This window comes from Dama dama, chromosome 14 (genome assembly GCF_033118175.1).
Source record: "Dama dama isolate Ldn47 chromosome 14, ASM3311817v1, whole genome shotgun sequence".
NCBI lineage: Eukaryota > Metazoa > Chordata > Mammalia > Artiodactyla > Cervidae > Dama > Dama dama.
Genome location: NC_083694.1, coordinates 6,688,338 through 6,709,319, shown reverse-complemented (window position 1 = coordinate 6,709,319; position 20,982 = coordinate 6,688,338).

Here is a 20,982-nt window from a genome sequence, read left to right as displayed (position 1 = left end):
TTTGAAAACTTCTTCTTTGGGAATAATTAATATGCATGTGTTTGCCCCGTGTTTTTTCTCTACAATATACTAAATTCTTCATTTGATTATATTGCTCCTTGGCAATTACTAGCTTTTCTTTCCAATCCTCTGGAGTATTAATTCTTGCCTGACTAATCAAAATTTACTTTTACCTCAACTTTATTTTCATCTTTTTATTGATGTGAAATTCACATAACATCAGACTAAACATTTCAAAGTGAATAATTCAGTGACATTTAATTTATTCACAATGCAGTACAGCTACTGTTTTAACTAGTTCAAAAACACTTCATCATCCCAAACTAAACCTTTGTACCCATTAAACAATTATTCCCTATTTATGCCTCTTTCTAGACCCTGACAACCACGCATCTGCTTTGTCTCTACTGTGTTGATATATTCTGGATATTTAGCATCAGTGAAATGCAATATGTGACTTTATGCATCTTGACTTTTTCACTTAGCATAATGTTTTCTACCTTCATCTATGTCTTTAGCATGTATCATATTTAATTCCTGTTTTGCTTGAGTAATATTCCATGGTATGTAAATATGCTACAATTTGTCTATTCATTTATCCATTGGTATTTGAGCTGTGTCCATACTGACATTGTGGCTATTGCAGATAGTCTTGCCATAAACATTAGTGTACAACTATTTGTCTGAGTATCTGTTTTCAGTACTTTGGGTTACATAGCTTAGGAGTGGAACTTCCAGTCATATAGTAATTCTTGTTTTAATTTAAGGACATTCAGAGATCCCCTGGAGGAGGAAATGGCAATACACTCCAGGATTCTTGCCTGGGAAATCCCAGGGACAGAGGAATCTGGCAAGCCATAGTCCATGGAGTTGTAGAGAGTCAGGTACAACTGAGTGACTAAATACACATATAAGCTACTATATGTGATAGCAGCAAACAAAATCATTTTAAATCCCCACTAGCATTGCACAAGCACTCCGATTTCCCCAAATACTTGCCAACACCTGTTATTTTCCATTGTTTTGATTAGTCATCATAGGGGGTGTTTCACCTCAAAATTTTACTTTATAATTTAATCGTTTTAGCTCATATTTTACAGAATTCATCCTTCCTGTAGACAAAAAAAAAAAAAAAAAAACTAGGTACTTTATAAAATCATGTTTCCTATGGTGGCTCTCTTCAAAGAAAGGGTTGACTAGAATCTTCTTCAAAGTCTTTGCTTCTACAGACACTTTGGATTTTTCCAGTCACTTATATATGCTCAAGCACAATATCTTATGGGGAAAAAATGTCCTTCCCTGTCGACAGCTGCTGCAGTTTTTTTCCTTGGTGTTACAGTTATTTCTAGAGTCAGTCAATGCACATTATTTAATGAGGAATTTAAAGGACTGAGAAAACTGGGGAGAGATTTTGTGGTTTTAGGTATTACATGCAAGTGTTTAAATTCTCTTCTGAGTTAATTTTTGGGTGTAGTGTAAATAGTGAGCCAGTGGCTGTTTTTTTGTTTTTGTCTTTTTTTTTTTTTTTTTTTTTGCATGTGGCTGTCCAGTTGTCTCAACACCATTTATTAGACTATCTTTCCCCATTGTATATTCTTAACTCATTTGTCATAAATTAATTGACCAAATGCAGTACTTACTACAGTGCCTAGCACATGTACTAAAATAATATCAGTAGTAGTACAAATTCCAGTAATCACCACAGACCTATTACATAAATATTACCTATGGATAATATTATTTATAATCCAGATTTAAAATACAACACATTGTTTATCCCAATATAGTCCTGTAAAAATTAATATAATGCAAAATCAGATATATAATATCTATCACATATTAACATATATTTATATGGAATCTGAAAGATGGTATTGATGAACCTATTTGCAGGGCAGCAATGGAGATGCAGATATAGAGAACAGACATATGGACATGGGTGGTGGAGAGGAAGGAGAGAGTGAAATTAAAGTGAAGGTTGCTTGGTCTTGTCTGGCTCTTTATGACCCCATGGACTATAAAGTCCATGGAATTCTCCAGGCCACAATACTGCAATGGTTAGCCTTTCCTTTCTCCAGGGGATCTTCCCAACTCAGGGATTGAACTCAGGTTTCCCACATTGCAGGCGGATTCTTTACCAGCTGAGCCAGAAGGGGAGCCCAAGAATACTGGAGTATGTAGCCTATCCCTTCTCAAGCGGGACTTCCCAACCCAATAACTGGACTGGGATCTCCTGCATTGCAGGCGGATTCTTTACCAACTGAGTTATGAGGGAAGCCCAGGTGAAATGAATGGAGAGAGCAGCATGGAAGCATACACACTACCATATGCAAAGTAGGTAGCCAATGGAAATTTTCTTCATGACTCAGGGAACTTAATCCAGGGCTCTGTAACAACCTAGAGGAGTGGGAAAGGGTGGGAGGTGGGAGGGAGGTTCAAGAATGTGGGGACACACGTATCAGTTCAGTTCAGTCACTCAGTCGTGTCCAACATTTTGCAACTCCATGAATCGCAGCATGCCAGGCCTCCCTGTCCATCACCAACTCCCGGAGTTTAATCAACCTCATGCCCATCGAGTTGGTGATGCTATCCAGCCATCTCATCCTCTGTCATCCCCTTCTCCTCCTGGCCACAATCCCTCCCAGCATCAGGGTCTTTTCCAGTGAGTCAACTCTTCGCATGAGGTGGCCAAAGTATTGGAGTTTCAGCTTCAGCATCAGTCCTTCAATGAACACCCAGGACTGATCTCCTTTAGGATGGACTGGTTGGACCTCCTTGCAGTCCAAGGGACTCTCAGGAGTCTTCTCCAACACCACAGTTCAAAAGCATCAATTTTTCAGCGCTCGGCTTTCTTCACAGTCCAACTCTCACATCCATACATGACCACTGGAAAAACCATAGCCTTAATCAGACAGACCTTTGTTGGCAAAGTAATGTCTCTGCTTTTTAATATGCTGTCTAGGTTGGTCATAACTTTCCTTCCAAGGAGTAAGCATCTTTTAATTTCATGGCTGCAATCACCATCTGCAGTGATTTTGGAGCCCCCCCAAAATAAAGTCTGATACTGGTTCCACTGTCTCTCCATCTATTTCCCATGAGGTGATGGGACCAGAGGCCATGATCTTAGTTTTCTGAATGTTAAGCTTTAAGCCACTTCACTTTCACTTTCATCAAGAGGCTTTCTAGTTCCTCTTCACTTTCTGCCATAAGGGTGGTGTCATCTGCATATCTGAGGTTATTGATATTTCTCCCGGCAATCTTGATTCCAGCTTTTGCTTCTTCCAGCCCAGTGTTTCTCATGATGTACTCTGCATATAAGTTAAATAAGCAGGGTGACAATATACAGCCTTGATGTACTCCTTTTCCTATTTAGAAACAGTCTGTTGTTCCATGTCCAGTTCTAACTGTTGCTTCCTGACCTGCATACAGGTTTCTCAAGAGGCAAGTCAGGTGCTCTGGTATTCCCATCTCTTGAAGAATTTTCCACAGTTTATTGTTATCCACACAGTCAAAGGCTTTGGCATAGTCAATAATGCAGAAATAGATGTTTTTCTGGAACTCTCTTGCTTTTTCGATGATCCGGCGGATATTGGCAATTTGAACTCTGGTTCCTCTGCCTTTTCTAAAACGAGTTTAAACATCTGGAAGTTCTCAGTTCATGTATTGCTGAAGCCTGGCTGGGAGAATTTTGAACATTACTTTACTAGCGTGTGAGATGAGTGCAATTGTGCGGTAGTTTGAGCATTCTTTGGGATTGCCTTTCTTTGGGATTGGAATGAAAACTGACCTTTTCCAGTCCTGTGACCACTGCTGAGTTTTCCAAATTTTCTGGCATATTGAGTTCACCACTTTCACAGTATCATCTTTCAGGATCTGAAATAGCTCAACTGGAATTCCATCACATCCACTGGCTTTGTTCATAGTGATGCTTTCTAAGGCCCACTTGACTTCACATTCCAGGATGTCTGGCTCTAGGTCAGTGACCACACCATTATGATTATCTGGGTCATGAAGATCTTTTTTGTACAGTTCTTCTGTGTATTCTTGCCACCTCTTCCTAATATCTTCTGCTTCTGTTAGGTCCATACCATTTCTGTTCATTTATCGAACCCATCTTTGCCTGAAATGTTCCCTTGATATCTCTAAATTTCTTGAAGAGATCTCTAGTCTTTCCCATTCTGTTGTTTTCCTCTATTTCTTTGCATTGATCACTGAGGAAGGCTTTCTTATCTCTCCTGGCTATTCTTTGGAACTCTGCATTCAAGTGGGAATATCTATCCTTTTCTCTTTTGCTTTTTGCTTCTCTTCTTTTCACAGCTATTTGTAAGCCTGCCTCAGACAACCATTTTGCCTTTTTGCATTTCTTTTCCATGGGGATGGTCTTGATCCCTGTCTCCTGTACAATGTCATGAACCTCCATCCATAGTTCATCAGGTCTCTGTCTATCAGATCTAGTCCCTTAAATCTATTTCTCACTTCCACTGTATATTCATAAGGGATTTGATTTAGGTCATACCTGAATGGTCTAGTGGTTTCCCCTAATTTCTTTAGTTTAAGTCTGAGTTTGGCAATAAGGAGTTCATGATCTGAGCCACAGTCAGCTCCTGGTCTTACACGTGACCACAAGACTACAAGATACTCAGGCGGATCTGCCTACGTCCTACCTCCACACATCAGACACAGGCTCCCTGAGTTCCTGGGCCTAACCCTGGGCTGAGGTGCAGGCACTGGCACGAGCCTGGCATGTCCTTGTCCCTCACTGGGATTGTGCCACACACTATCGCACAGGGCGTCCTCAATGTGGTTTTGGCCCAAAGGCAGACACTTGGCCAAAGCAGAGCCCGTGGGGTTCGACCCTGAGGGACCATCACACAGCCATCAGTCACCTGTGAATTGTCTGCCTGCACGCTCTTGCAAAGATGAGGATGGTGAGGCTGGGCAAGGGGTCAGGGGCTGGTGGGGCAAACAGGGTTCCTTCCTGGAGGCCCACCTGCCCTCCCTCCCCCACCCCTGGCCCACAGCACCCCCTCACTTGGCCTGGGGCTCTTCCGAGCCTATGCTGGCCCACATCCCTGTCATGGACAGATAGCAAGCTTCCCGCTGAGAGAAATGGGGTTGCAACACTGCCAACCCCCACTCCCATTTCTGGTGAATCTGTGAAAGAAGCACCCCTTTGTGGCCATTGGCATCCTGTCTGGCAGAGGTCCCTGGACACATTTTGTCCACTGTGACCACAAGACAAAGCCTCTGAAATGGTTGCCAGTCATCTCCCTCTCTGGCCTTCTACTCCTCCTCCCCCAAGGGGCCTGTAAGCAGGCTATGGACACTGAGAGGAGCCACTGAGCTGATCAGTAAATCTTTAATCCAATTTTATGGTTGAAGGATGAGACTGTGTTCCCTCCCTGTCGTTTGGCCTGAGTCCAAACTGTAGATCCACATGTCCCCTGGAGACCTGTGAACACTAACAGACAAGTCTGATGCAGTCTCTTGTGGGAATACTGCTCCTCTCTCCTGGCTCCTGGTGGGCACAAGGTTTTTTCTCTTGTGCCCTCCAAGAGTCTGAATCCCCAGTCCTGTGGAAGATCTGTAATCAAATCCCACTGGCCTCCAAAGTCAAATTCCCTGGGGTGCTCAGTCTCTGCTGGATCCTTAGGCTGGGAAATCTGTTGTGTGTCCTAGAACTTTCTTAACTGTGTGAGAATTTCTTTAGTATCATTGTTATCCAGTTTGTGGGTCTTCTGCTTGGCAGTTCTATGGTAGGCAATTCTTTGTGAGCCGGTTTTGCTGTAGCCAGAGACCCTGTCCCTGCGGCAGGCCACTGCTGACCCATGCCTCTGCAAGAGACACTCAAACACTCAAAGGCAGTTCTGGCTCAGGCTCTGTGGGGCCTCTGGGTCCTGGCATGCACAAGGCTTTGTCTGAGCCCTCCAATCCTCTCCGGTTGGTGTGGGGTTTGATTCTTAACGCAATTTCACTCCTCCTACCATCTTGTTTGGACTTCCATTTTGTCCTTGGTCATGAGGTATCATTTTTGGTGGGCTCCAACATTCTCCTGTTGATGGTTGTTCAGCAGTGAGTTGCAATTTTGGAGTTCTTACAGGAGAAGATGAGCACACATCCTTCTACACCACCCTCTTGTTGTTGAACAGAGGGTAGAGAGGGTAATAATAATGAATACGCCTTAAGCAGAAAAACCTAGCTAGCCTGATAATGTTATGCAAATGGTTTAAATATTTTAAGTTTGATGATATGCAATATTTCATTCTCAGAGACATTTGTGTTCTTTTAGCTGATAATTACTATCTGAGACACTGGGGCCCCCTTTGTTAGAAACCCAAACAGAGGAACCAAAAAAATATGATTGAAAACAGATATCTAAATACTGCTTTATTGATTTAATTAAAGCCATCAGCTCTATTTCTGTTTAATTTATATTTGAATAGCAAGCTTCAGAAACCTGAATTTTAATACTGGCTTGGCCAAAAAACTTGTCCAGATTTTTCCATAACAACTTATAACAACTCAATAATTGTAAATTGTTTTAAAGTACTGATGACAGCAAAAGAAATACAGATGTATAGAACAGTCTTTTGGACTCTGTGGGAGAAGGCAAGGGTGGGATGATTTGAGAGAATAGCATTGAAACATGTATACTATCATATGTGCAACCGATCGCCAGTCTAGGTTTGATGCATGAGACAAGGTGCTCAGGGCTGGTGCACTGGGATGACCCTGAGGGATGGGATGGGGAGGGAGGTGGGAGGGGGGTTCAGGATGGGGAACACATGTACACCCATGGCTGATTCATGTCAATGAATGGCAAAACCCACTACAATATTGTAAAGTAATTAGCCTCCAATTAAAATAAATAAATTAAAATAAAATACTGATGAAAGTTCTAAACCAACATTTATCTCTCAAAGTCTATTTTGTAAAGAATTTGCCATTAAAATTTTTTGAATGTCCTTTGAGAACATTTTAAAATTCTTGCTGGAAATTTTAAAATAAAATGTTTTTAAACATTCATTTTTTCATAAACTTCATGATGTACTGTGTTCCACAAGAATTCTAACATACTACAAACCTCCCGTGGAGTACAATAGAAAGATTTCTATGTAGTCCATATGTTTTTTTTCTGACTAATGGAAAACAAATGAAATGATGAAGCCACATTAGAGTCAGTCACACATCATAAATTGCCTTTCTGAGCGTGTCATTGTATAAAGTGACTTGATGTGCCCCATAGGAGAATTCCATTAAAACACATACCCTTTTCATTCAGAAGCTTAGCTTCATAAAGCAGGAGAGACAGAAAAGTGTATTAACTCTCATCTGAACAGCTTGATATTATAATAGATGCAGGCAACTATAGTTGGAAACCAGTGAAAACTTTGAAAGAATGGAGAATACCACTTCCATAATATTTTCTCTGTAACAAGAAGATTAATAGATCTCTAAGTTCCTATTTTCTTTTATTAAACTGCCTAAAATACCCACCCTTTACCATAAACTCATACAATTCTGTTGTAAGTGAATGGTAGTGATATTTCTGTCCTCTGGTCATTTAATGAAAATATATTAAATTTTCTCTTTCCATAAACTCATCATGGGAATTTTAAGTGATAAGTATTAAGTGATTAGGTTTTAAGTGATAAGCTCAATATCAATAAGCCTTGTATATAAAGTCTGTACTAACACACTGTTTTTCACACACACACACACACAATTTTCAAATCCTCCCAAAATGAAAACAAAGGAAAAAGAATGAAAAAACACTTTTGCATTTATACCATCTGCTACATTATATTTACAATCCATTTAGCGTAACTCCACTTTCACTTTGCAAAATTAACCACAGTAGGTTTGTGCACTCTTCAAATCCAGCAGCACCATTCATGTAGAATTTAACTTTCATGACTACATTCCATAGCGTTGGTATTTTTCAAATTGTTTATTTTTCATTATAACTAGCAAAACTTTTCATATCGATATATGTTGGACATTTATGTGTGAGATGGAGATTTTAAATGGTGTCCATACTGTGGCAGTAAAATTTAATCTAAGATACTAGGTAATATAGCATTTGTCAGTGCTAATTTTATCATGTAAAATACATGTGGAGTCATACTTACTTGAACCTACCTCTCAAATGATCCTTTTATTAAGAGCTGTTGTTGAGGTAAAGCATCCCTTAGCTGTGAAACACACAGAAAGAAAGAACATTACATTACTAAGATGAGTATACATGAAGTTACCATCACTATTTTTCCAGTAGTCATATATGGATGTGAGAATTAGACCATAAAGAAAGCTGAGTGATGAAGACTTGATTGAACTGTGGTGTTGGAGAAGACTCTTTAGTGTCCATTGGACTGCAAGGATATCAAACCAGTCAATCCTAAAGGAAATCAGTCTTGAATATTCATTGGAAGGGCTGATGCTGAAGCTCCAATACTTAGGCCACCTGATGAGAAGAACTGACTCATTGGAAAAGACCCTGATGCTGGGAAATATTGAAGGCAGGAGGAGAAGGGGACGACCCAGGATGGGATGGTTAGATGGCATCACTGACTCAATGGACATGATTTTGAGCAAGCTTTGGGAGTTGGTGATGGACAAGGAAGCCTGGCGTGCTCCAGTCCATGGGGTTGCAAAGAGTCGGACACAACTGAATGACTGAACTGAGCTGAACTGAACCATTCCTATTTCCATAGCATTTTTATCTCATTTTTAGAGACCTCAAATCCTTTGAAGAACATTTTCACATTTTTCCCACTCTATTCACTCACCTTTTAGCTGTTGTCTTGTAATGACTATCATAACTTGAGTATCTGATTTACTATCTTTTTGTCCACCACAGGCATTGTGATTTTATTGAACATTTTCCACACAGTAATTTTTCCAGCATTTCTAAATTCCACAGATCGAATCTTTTCCTCCATCATTTTTAGCTTCCCATCCTCATGGTCATACTCTAGTCAAGCATTACCCAATGGAAATATAATAGAACCATACTAAAAATTGGTATAGTAGACAGTACACTGCAAGAAGAAATAGGTAAAATTACTTTTCATTCTATACTGTACTTAAACCAATGTATCCAAAGTAATTGACACTGTTGAAAATTCCTCTGTTAAAATTACAATATGTTCCATCCAATCCAAGACTAACCAGAAAATTTATGGTTTATAAGCTCCTTGAAGCTTTGGTAAACCTGAGAACACTGAAAGAATTGTAAATATAACAAAATCTATTTTCAGCCACCATGATTAAAAAAAGTTTTTTGAAACAGGAATCAAAGCTGAGACACAGAATACAGAATGAAACGTTTCTTTCACAAGAGCAAAGAGATAATACCTCATACACTATTGGCAAGAGAAAAATGTTTTATTTTCATTGTAATACAATTACTTTTGATATGCCAGTGAAATGCTCACTGAATTTCTTTGAAATAAATTCAAGAAAAATAATTATAGAATATAGCTCTCAAAAGAAGCTCATAATCTTAATGAAATGACTTGAAATATGCAAATTATTTTTAAAATAGTTTTTTATTATTACTGTATTTTTTACATAAGTTGTCAGTACTTTAATGATACTTTTGGAAAGTCATAGGTATGCTCATTACTACTTTCTTCTGCTCTTAAGTAATTGACATCAGCTTCCTCTTTGTGTCTGTTATGAAAAATTGCTAAATTGCACACTACAGCCCTAATTTCTACATATCTAGTAGCAATTTCCTTTGATAAAAAATATTATGCTTTATCTTTTAAACTAAATTTGTGTTTCATTTTTTGTCAAATATACTTTAATACATCAAGCTATAATATTTGATTGAAAAGAAACACAACTAAAAAGAAACTGCAAAAAACAAACAGTTCTGGTTTCCTAGTAGCTATTGAATTTCATAAGAAAATTGTGAGGCTAAAATAAAATAAAGACTATATAACAATTCAAGCAATATATGCAGAAATATAGGCATCTCAGTTTTAAAGAGAAAACTCCCTTTAAGCAAGTCTTTATTGAGGATTAAAATATATATGTAAATTCTGTATAACATATGTATATATACACTTATCTATCTCTAGGTCTGAAAGGAAAAGACAGATTTATAAATGGGAAGAAAAGAGATGTCAGCTCGAGTGTATCCTATCCTCCTTACCTTGATAGTATTGAGGAGAAAGGAAAATGAAAAAAAATATTTTGTCATAAGTAATTGCAAACTTCTCATCAATTGTGCTGGGTAGTTTCTAACAGAGAAATATAATGAGAGTCTTAACCCATAGGATGCTCTTGGCATGATGCTTCTGGTCTGTCTGGGCTTCTTATGATAAATAAATTTTGATTTTTTTTCTTTTTTTATGAGGCATGGGCAGTGGTGTGCTAGAGTTGGCTCAAACTTTTTATTTGAGCACCAACTGAGTATAACCCTTTCCTACTTCAAATCCAAGAACACCACATTGTTAACTTGTATTTACATCACAGAGATTTTCCTACACTATTAAACCAGGGCTTGTGTACCATCCCCACAACCAGAGAGTCAATTGTTAAATATGTAACAGCATGCCATTTCCACTTTCCCCCTTACAATTGGTTCTAATGTAAAGAAACACACCCATCTTTAAAAAGAGTTCCTCCTCTCTTTTTGCCTGAACTAAAATATGCATATTCCTTCCCTTAGGTCATTATTTCCCATAAGACATCTAGAGAATCTGCTAATCGTCCAGCAGTCATACATCTAAACCCCACTGGAGATGGCCCACTGGAAAATGTTAGGCTCATTTATGCAGTTATTGGAGTAGAATATGAAGATGTTTCAAGAGAAAAATAGCTCCCTTTCTGCAAAATGATTTCCACATGCATCACTTAGGGACCTGTTGTTTCAAATATGGAGCAGGAAACCTAGCAAGGAAAGGTGAAGGATGCAGTATGGATGTTTTCCAGATTTTATCATAGTTGATTTGTAATGCATGTTTACTTGTATCTTCTGGATGATCAGGAAAAAATTTGAAAATGGGTACTTTTGTTGATTATTGGAGCCAAATTTGATTATTTCACTCAGTGTATTTTCAATAAATAAGGAAGAGTGTACATTTAGTAGTATAGCTTACTGCTTCTTCTACTTGAAAATTCACGAGTTCAACACCCACCCCATACCACACACACACAAAAGCAAAACTAAATCATTGAAGACAAAAAAGAGTAAGAATCTGAGGAATTAATAACACCTACAAAAAATGTTTAAAAACCAAGAAGAATCTACTGTATAGCACAAGGAATTTTGTTCAATATTCTGTAATAACCTAAATGGAAAAATAATTTGAAAAGAATAGATGCATGCATAACCAAATCATTTGGCTATAAATGAAACTAATACAACATTGTAAATCAACTACAGTCCAATATAAACATTTTAAAATATATAACAAATTTTAAAATAAAAAAATCAATAAATCAGTAAAGTCCCCCTGAAGGCAAAGCAGTGTCATAAATTTTACGTGTGTGTGTGTGTGTGTGTGTGTGTGTGTAATGGATATAATATGGAGCAGAGGTGGTCGGGAGGCAACTCTGAGATTTTATATGAAGATGATCAGTGCCTTAACTTGTACCAGCAGCATAAGCTATTAATGGCTGTGGAATAAGGTCAATACATTGTCAAAACCCTGCTGAGGTGAGGATTTAATAAAAGAAAGTGTGAGTTGACCTCACCAATCTTTGGAAATTAACTATCAAAATGTGTTAACTTCCAGAACTCCAGAGCTTTTGGCCAGGGATGAATTCCTGACCATAAGAGTTGACTGATGAAGATGCAACAAAGGGCTATGTTAATGGGGACAGGAGGAGGTCTTCCAGGAGAGTGGAGCAAAGTGTTCTTCCAAACAAGTAACACCACCACCAATAACAAAAAGCTGAGCAAAGTTGTCAGAAACAGTCACTTAAAGATGGAGGAAAGTGATGAAAAGGCATGTAACAATTTAGAAACTTGTATTCAAGAGTATCTATTGCATCTCAGTGGCCCAGTGGTAAAGAAACTGCCTGCAATGCAAAGATTCAGGTTCAACGCCTGGGTCAGGAATATCCCCTGGAGAAGCAAATGGAAACCCACTCCAGTATTCTTGCCTGGGAAATCCCATGGATAGAGGCGCCTGGCAGTCCATGGGGTTGCAAAGAAATAGACATAACTGAACGACTGAGCACACACACATACAAGGCATCTTACCAGACACTGCCTTCCCCATGGGTCTCCAGATCCATGGCTAGAAATGCTACGCAGCCTGGTAGGGCAGACCATCAGGATTGACAGCTCTGCTGTCTCAGTGCAGGATGTGGATGTTATTTGGGGCACCCTGTGAAAAAAATCCATGCCCAGATCTTAAAAGATGCATCTAGGACCACTCAACTAGCGAGTGAACCACACTGGTTAAAAGTGCTGAGATATCTGAACTGTCAGCAAGTTTCAACACTTCAGAAACCAAACCACGCATTTTTAAGATTTTTCATAGTTGTTTCTTCAGGCTGAGTCTGACTGGAACTTCTCATTCCTGCTACTCTGCGCCATATTTCTAAATACAATTCTTTCATCAAATTTCTTTCATAGAAGCACACACTCCAAATGATTTGTGCTTTCTAGAAGCTTCCATCTTTCTGCCTAAGTTTAGTTCCATTTTAAAGAACTTTCTCCACCCTCATCAAAGGTACCATCTTTACTAAGACTCTGACCTTCCTCCTTGTCTGAGCCAAAATTTGGATTCTCTGAGGGCACCGTTTCTCCTATGTCATGTATGGAAGTTTGCTAATTTTCTTGTAAGCCATGCCCCTAGTGTCCAGGGTGTTCTGGTGCTGTCACCAAGACCCCTTTGCTACCATTTGCATCTTCAATTTGTCTTCACCAGTATATTATCTTAAGCTTATAATGCATGTGTGTGTGTGCACGTGTGCGTGTGCACATGTACTCCATTGCTCAATCATGCATGATTCTTTGTGACCCCATGGACTGTAGACCACCAGGCCTCTGTCCATGGAATTTTCCAGGCAAGAATACTGGAGTGGGTTGTCATTTCCTGCTCCAGGGTGTCTTCCCAACCTAGGAATAGAAACTACATCTCTTGCATCTCCTGCATTGGCAGGTGGATTCTTTACCACTGAGTCATCTGGGAAGCACTGAGCCTATAGTACTCTTATTACTCAAAATATTATTCAAAATAATTTTTATTTAGTTTTTGCTTCCTTTATTTTATTTTTTGGCCTTGCCACATGGTATGTGGGGTATTCATTCCCCAGCCAGGGATTGAACCAACAGCCCCTGCATTGAAATTGCAGAGTCTTAACTGATGAACCAAGGCCTTACTGGTGGCTCAGTGGTAAAGAATTCAGCTGCCAATGCAAGAGACATAGATTTGATTGATCCTATTGATCAATTGAACCACAGATTGATCCCTAGGTCAGGACCATTCCCTGGAGGAGGAAATGGAGACCCATTCCGATAGTCTTACCAGGGAAATCGCATGGACAGAGAAGCCTGGTGGGCTACATTCCATGGGGACACAAAAGATTCTGACACAACTTGGCAACTAAACAACAACTGATGGGCCAGCTGGAAGTCCCTAGACAATAGTTTTAATCTTATTATAATCTGGAACTCTTCAAAGAAATTAAACAAATGACAGTGCATCTAACTTTCATAATCATTTCTACCCATTTCATACCTTATTCCTGTCCCTTTTCTTCTTGCTCTTTCTTAAGCTTTTAAACCCCTTCACTTCTTCATGTACCACCTTTATACTCTCAGCTCCTGTCTCTTTCTTACCAAAATGGCTTTTTTTTTTTAACCATAATTTTATCTGCTGTATCTTTAAACTTTGTCAATCTTCTGTAATGTTGTATGGTAACTAAAACTTTTGTGAAACTCATTATTTATTCCTTTTTATCCCTACTACTTTTGGAGGCTGCTGATTATTTTTGAAAAATACAACTGAATCTCAGAGTCCTTTTCTGCTTTCTTTTTCCATTGTCATTTACACTGAGTCCCTTATAACTTCTTTGAAAAGAAATGCAATCAACTCCATACCTGGCTCCCTGCTTCTCCATTTGGAGAAGGAAAGGCTAGAAAAGAAAAAGTGGTCACCCACATATCTTTCTGTATAGAAAAACATTACAAAGTCCCAACACTTCTCAGGTAATAAGACGTTTTAATTTCTAGAAGATCTCTCCTGGCTGTTGTCTTCCATCGCTGTACAGTAAGTCCTCTGCTGCTGCTGCTAAGTCACTTCAGTCGTGTCCAACTCTGCGCAACCCCATCCCTGGGATTCTCCAGGCAAGAACACTGGAGTGGGTTGCCATTTCCTTCTCCAATGCATGAAAGTGAAAAGTGAAAGTGAAGTCGCTCAGTCGTGTCCGACTCTTCGCGACCCCATGGACTGCAGCCTACCAGGCTCCTCTGTCCATGGGATTTTCCAGGCGAGAGTACTGGAGTGGGGTGCCATTGTCTTCTCCGAGTAAGTCCTCTACCTACACACAAGTTCTGTTCCTAGAGCTTACTCATAAGTCCAATTTGTTCATAAGTACAGAAAAATAAGCCTAGGTACCCAACTAGCTGAAGTTGAAGATCCAATAATTTGGCCACCTGATGCAGAGTCGACTCACTGGAAAAGGCATTAATGCTGGGAAAGATTGAGGATAGGAGGAGAAGGGAGCAACAGAGGATGAGATGGTTGGATGGCATCATCAACTCCATGGATGTGAGTTTGAGCAGACTCTGGGATACGGTGAAGGACAGGGAAGCCTGGTGTGATGCAGTCTCCAGGGTTGGAAAGTGTCAGACACAACTTAGTGACTGAGCAACAACCCAAGTAACACAATTGGCTATATAGAACTGTACTGTAATAGTTTTATATTTTTCACACAACTTATAGATAACAGACAAACACAAAAATCAAGAAAAACATATTTAATCTTATAGTAGAGTACCTTGAAATGTACAGTAGTACAGTACAACAGCTGACATGCAGGGGCTGCATCAGGTGAACTGGCAAGAAGAGTTACTGACTGGAGGAGGGAGGGGAGGTGGGAGATGGTAGAGCTGAAGGATCCTCAGCAACAGGAGACAGAGGGCAACCTGCAACGTCACTCACACCCAACACTGATGGCACAGGTTCTGGTTCCTTGCTGGATTCTATTCTATCTACCCTCTTGAAAAAATGATCCAGTGATGTCTGGGTAGCAGTATTTTTTTTCCCCCTCTTCATAGATGACATAATAGTGCAGACTGCTTTCTGAACAGCTGTTGCAACCTTCATGTACCGTTCTATGCTCTGGTCCTGTGCCTTAACAACTAACAGTGCCCCCTCAGATAAAGAAAATCCCCTTTCCATTTCCTGCATCATGAACCTCTTCAGTTCTTCAGTTATTTCTTCTTCCTCTAGTCAAGTTTCATCCTTTATCTGCGCACGTTCACGTCTTTGAAAGTTTGCAACTTGAAGATTCATATGCAGGGGACTTACTGTACCTTGAAATAGGCCTTCTGAGGAAGTGCAAACACTTCCAGAGGGTGCAAACACTCACAGGCACCTTTGTTACTCATTCCTGTCAGATGCCTGCCTGTGAGTTTCCTACTCTGTTGGGCAAGCCCAAGCTGTTGTACAGGACTGAATTTTTCCCGGCACCTCACATGACCCTGAAATATGTGAGGGGGGGGGGGAGGTTCAGGGTTTATTTGCTTTTGATTGACTTCATTAACTAGAGTTCTGGAGATCCAGAAATTTTGCTAAGTATTTTACTAACATGTTGGTACTTCTGTGTCCTTCTCTCTGTACATCCCCTAATCCCTACCTGCAGATTCCCCACTTTTCCAGACAAGCAATGAAAAACCAGCACCTCGGTGCGGTTGCCCCAGATTTGTATTGTAGGTCTAGCTCTAAATCAACTGCCATCTCAAAGGTATCAGTATCTCTCATCTCTCCTTTCTATAACTAGCACTCCAGCATTCCCACCCACACATGATTCCCATTAAATACTTAACCCACTATATCTGAGAAAGACCTTATCTGGATTAAGAAGTCTTTTGTCCAACTCAATCCTGTCTCGATATTTCTGTAATGCAAACCTCCACGTGGGGCAAATCATTTTACTCCTCTAAATGTCTCAATCTCCAGATTATGACTGGTCCATTTTGAACTTCAGTCCACAAAGAGAAAAGACTCTTCTTAGAAAGTGTGCAATTTCTTTCCTTTCAGCTTTCAAACCCCTTACTTTAGTTCATCTCTTTCTTTGATTATCACCAGTGACTTTATGAAATACCCAATATGCATTAGGCCCATTACTATTTTTGTTATTTTTGTCCTTCTAAGCTCTTGACTTCCCTGGTGGCTCAGATGGTAAAGAATCTGGTTACAATGTGGGAGACCTGGGTTCGATCCCTGGGTTGGGAAGATCCTCTGGAGAAGGCAATGGCAACCCACTCCAGTACTCTTGCCTGGAAAATCCCATGGATGGAGGAGCCTGGTAGGCTACAGTCCATGGAGTCATGAAGAGTCAGACACGACTTCACTTTCACTTTCAAGCTCCTAATGCTACGTATTTCAGGTAAATAATCTGAGTCTCAATATAAAACAGGTCACAGTGTCAGCAAACATCTCATCATTGTAGAAAAAGCACAGGATATCCATCCACAGCTCCTATCACAAGATGCCATCATTTCCTGTTCTGCCTCCTTGACTCAGCTTATCTTACACTTCAGGACCTATCGCTTTTCCTACTGATTGTATTCCCTGCTAACAATTTTATGTAAAACAGTACATTTTGGTTTGAAAGCATCAGAAAGTACAATTTTAACTGTTGTAAGCAATAAGTAGATTACACTATAGATGAATTTCAATCAAAGTTTTCTGTGATTGGTATTAAATATCACTGAGTCCTACTCTCAGCCATGTTTCTCCACTTCTGTCCTGCTGATAGCAAACTGGCTTTGGCTGATCCTGTGCCATAGGAAATGTCCACAGGGAATGTGTCCTGGGATTTCCAGCCCTGACCTTGGTCACACTCGGCCAGTCTTCAGGGCCTGTGTGGGAATGTATAGTATCAGTTTGGATTTGATTATTGGAACACTCATGGATGCCAGAGGAAAAGATATGCTCTTCATGGCATCTTTCAGCAAAAAAAAAAAAAAAAAAAAATCAAGTGCAGTGGTGATGTAAAGCGGACTTGGAAATGTAACCTTGGTGCAGCCACTATGGAGAATAGTGTGGAGGTTCCTTAAAAAACTAAAAATAGAGCTACCATGTGACCCAGCAATCTCACTCCTAGGCATATATCTGGAGAAAACAATACTTTGAAAAGATATTGCAGCCCAATATTCACAGCAGCCTTATTTACAATTATCAAGACATGAAAACCACCTAAATGTCCATTGACAGAGAAATGAATACAGAAGATGTGGTATATATATATGATGGAATAATAATTCTATTTGCAGCAACACAGATGGACCTAGATAGAGGTAATCATACTAATTGAAATAAGTCAAACAGAGGAAGACAAATATCATGATATCATTTATATGTGGAATCTAATGAATGATACAAATTAATGTACTTACAAAACAGAAACAAGACTCACAAACATAGAAAACAAATTTATGGTTACCAAAGGGGAAAGCTGCTGGGAAGAGATACATTAGAAGATTGGGATTAACATATACACACTAGTTCAGTTGGTAAAAAGTCTGCCTGCAATGAAGGAGACCCGGGTTCGATTCTTGGGTTGGGAAGATCCCTTGGAGAAGGAAATGGCAGCCCACCCCAGTATTCTTGCCTGGAGAATTCCAGAGACAGAGGAGCCTGGTGGGCTACAGTCTATGGGGTCACAAGAGTTGGACTGAGCGACTAAGCACAGAACACACACTACTGTATATATATATAGATAACCAACAAGGATCTACTGTATAGCTCAGAGAACTCTACTCAGTATTCCATAATAGCCTTTATAGAAAAAGACTCTGAAGAAGAATAGATATACGTACATGCACATGCACCCTATGTAGGTATCAGTCAGTTCAGTTCAGTCACTCAGTCGTGTCCGACTCTTGGCGACCCCATGAATCATAGCACGCCAGGCCTCCCTGTCCATCACAAACTCCAAGACTTTACTCAGACTCATGCCCATCGAGTCAGTGATGCTATCCAGCCATCTCATCCTCTGTCGTCCCCTTCTCGTCCTGCCCCCAATCCCTCCCAGCATCAGGGCATTTTCCAATGAGTCAACTCTTCGCATGAGGTGGCCAAAGTACTGGAGTTTCAGCTTCAACATCAGTCCTTCCAATGAACACCCAGGACTGATCTCCTTTAGTATGGACTGGTTGGATCTCCTTGCAGTCCAAGGGTCTTCTCCAACACCACAGTTCAAAAGCATCAATTTTTCCGTGCTCTCCTTGGAAGTAAAGTTATGACCAACCTAGATAGCATATTAAAAAGCAGAGACATTACTTTGTCAACAAAGGTCCATCTGGTCAAGGCTATGGTTTTTCCAGTGGTCATGTATGGATGTGAGAGTTGGACTGTGAAGAAAGCTGAGGTATATATATATATACACACACACCCACACACCTAAATCACCTTGCTGAAACTAACACAAAATTGTACATCAAATATACTTCAATATAAAATGTTTACAAATAAAAAAATAAAGGGAAATTGCTATATAAAGGAGACCCTTGGTACCATTAGAAAAGGGAAAGAAGGTGAGTAAGCCCTAGTTGAGAAAACACAGACTACACTTTATGCTTGACTTCTGTTTTCTTTCAAATGAAGTATAAGTCAACACAATTCAACTGAAGGAATAAAAAATAAATATGACTGAAATTCCAGAAAGTTGTATCTTATAAAACAATTTTATAATAAATTCAGAATTTATCTGTGCATTTGCTAATTATGGGGCTATAATTTTGTATATTCATAAGATAATTTTTAAATTACACTAATATATATTTGATTCAGAAATAAAACACAGTTGGATTACACCATCAATTCTGCCATCTACATCACTGGTAGGTTAACAAAAAATATAACTAATAGAGCAAAGCAAAACATAAATGATGTCAGTTTCAAGGTTTTGATGTCTTTTTTTTTTATAAATTTAAGCAAAATATTCTTTAAATGAACTTTAAGGTTAAAATTTGTCTAAGCATAAAGAAAAGAATAGATATTGGAGAAATATATGTTTAAAATTCTCAAGTGATTATTTGTGGGAGGTTATAGCACAAGAAAGTGATGAATTATTAAAGAGGTAAGGGAAAACAATAATAGCATAGAAATCAGTGCATTGCTGGCAAGGGTTATTTCATAAGCTGAGTTCTTCAAAATTCAGCTAAAATATGCCATAACTTTTCAGAGGTCAGGAATGTTACACTGCTGGTGGTTTCCATAAGGTTAAATTCATAATTTTAATGAAGATAATTTACATATTGGCATGATAATAAAACCCATTTTAAGGATAACATATGGGAAAAGATACAATATTCTGAACATACTCACTTCTTTTCAGTGTTTGAGTTCAAATGTTGCTTCTCCAGTTTAGCATAGTAAATTGATGGTATTCTGTTTTCCTCATTGTGAATGTGAGTTCATTCATCTACCACAGGATCTTTAAATGGACCCCATCTTATTATGTTTTGTATGCAATAGTGTTAGACACACAATGTTTTGTGGGTAGTATATGGTACAAACAATTATGTGAGTATTTCTCTGTTGGCTTTTGTTTTAACATATTTTGTGATAAGTGTGTAACTGAAGAATTTAAATACAGCTATGATCAAGATGAGCAGCAACATTAAGCAGTAAAATTTCTTTAAAAATTGTTCTGATTGTTCTGAAAATCAATATGAATACTTATTTGGAAAAAAAAAAACAATTTCTACACTTATGAAGCAGAGCTGAAAATAGAGGTTTCTGTGTTTCTATGCAGAGATAGAATCTGTGTTGCCCAATATGTAAACAAATTGCATTTGAAAGGCAAAAATCACCAAATATATCCTTAAATTTAAATCACATTGTCACAAATCTGTAACGGTTGTATGCTCCCAGAACAGTGGCTCTGAAGGAAATTATGACAATTACCAGGTTAAATATCTACAACCTTTGCAAGAAAAACTTGTTGTTCTTCAGTTGCTTGCTCAAACTCATGTCCATTGAGTCAGTGATGCCATCCAACTATCTTATCCTCTGTCATCCCCTTCGCCTGTCTTCAGTCTTTCCCAGGATCACAGCCTTTTCCAATGAGTCTGTTCTTCACATCAGGTAGACAAAGTATTGGAAATTCAGCTTCAGTCCTTCCAATGAATGTTCAGGGTTGATTTCCTTTACGATTGACTGGTTTTGACCTCCTTTGATGCCCAAGAGACTCTCAAGAGTGTTCTCCAGCACCACAATTCAAAAGCATCAGTTCACAATATTATATGTAAATATTCCATACAGTACAGTAGAGCAATGGTTCTTGAAATACATTTTCTAAAACAGAGGTGTCATAATCAGCATTTTCAGGGAGCTTGTTAGAAATAGAAATTACTGAGCCACCACCAAGACAAACTGAATCAGAACTTCTGGGGACAGGATCTAAGAATCTGTATGTAATAAACTCTCCAGGTGATTCTGATTCTTGTTCAAGTTTCAAGAAACAAAAGAAAACATCTTGAATAATGGAAAATACATGAATTCTAGAATGGGAAGTATTGGGCTGGCCAAAACCTGAATGAAATTTTTGGCCAGCACAATATTGCATTGTGAATACTTGCTCATTTAGAGGAAGCAGTTGATAATAATTATTTATTGTCTTGGTCTCTGTGTGTCTAGCCAACAGTATTGAAATTGTGTTTCCACCAGTTCCCTACTGTGAGAGCTTAAGCAAGATACTTAACATATTGGTTCTAATTTTTATTCTCTGAAGTGGAATAATAAGGGTAGCTTTTAGTGGTTATTTAATAAGGACTTAATA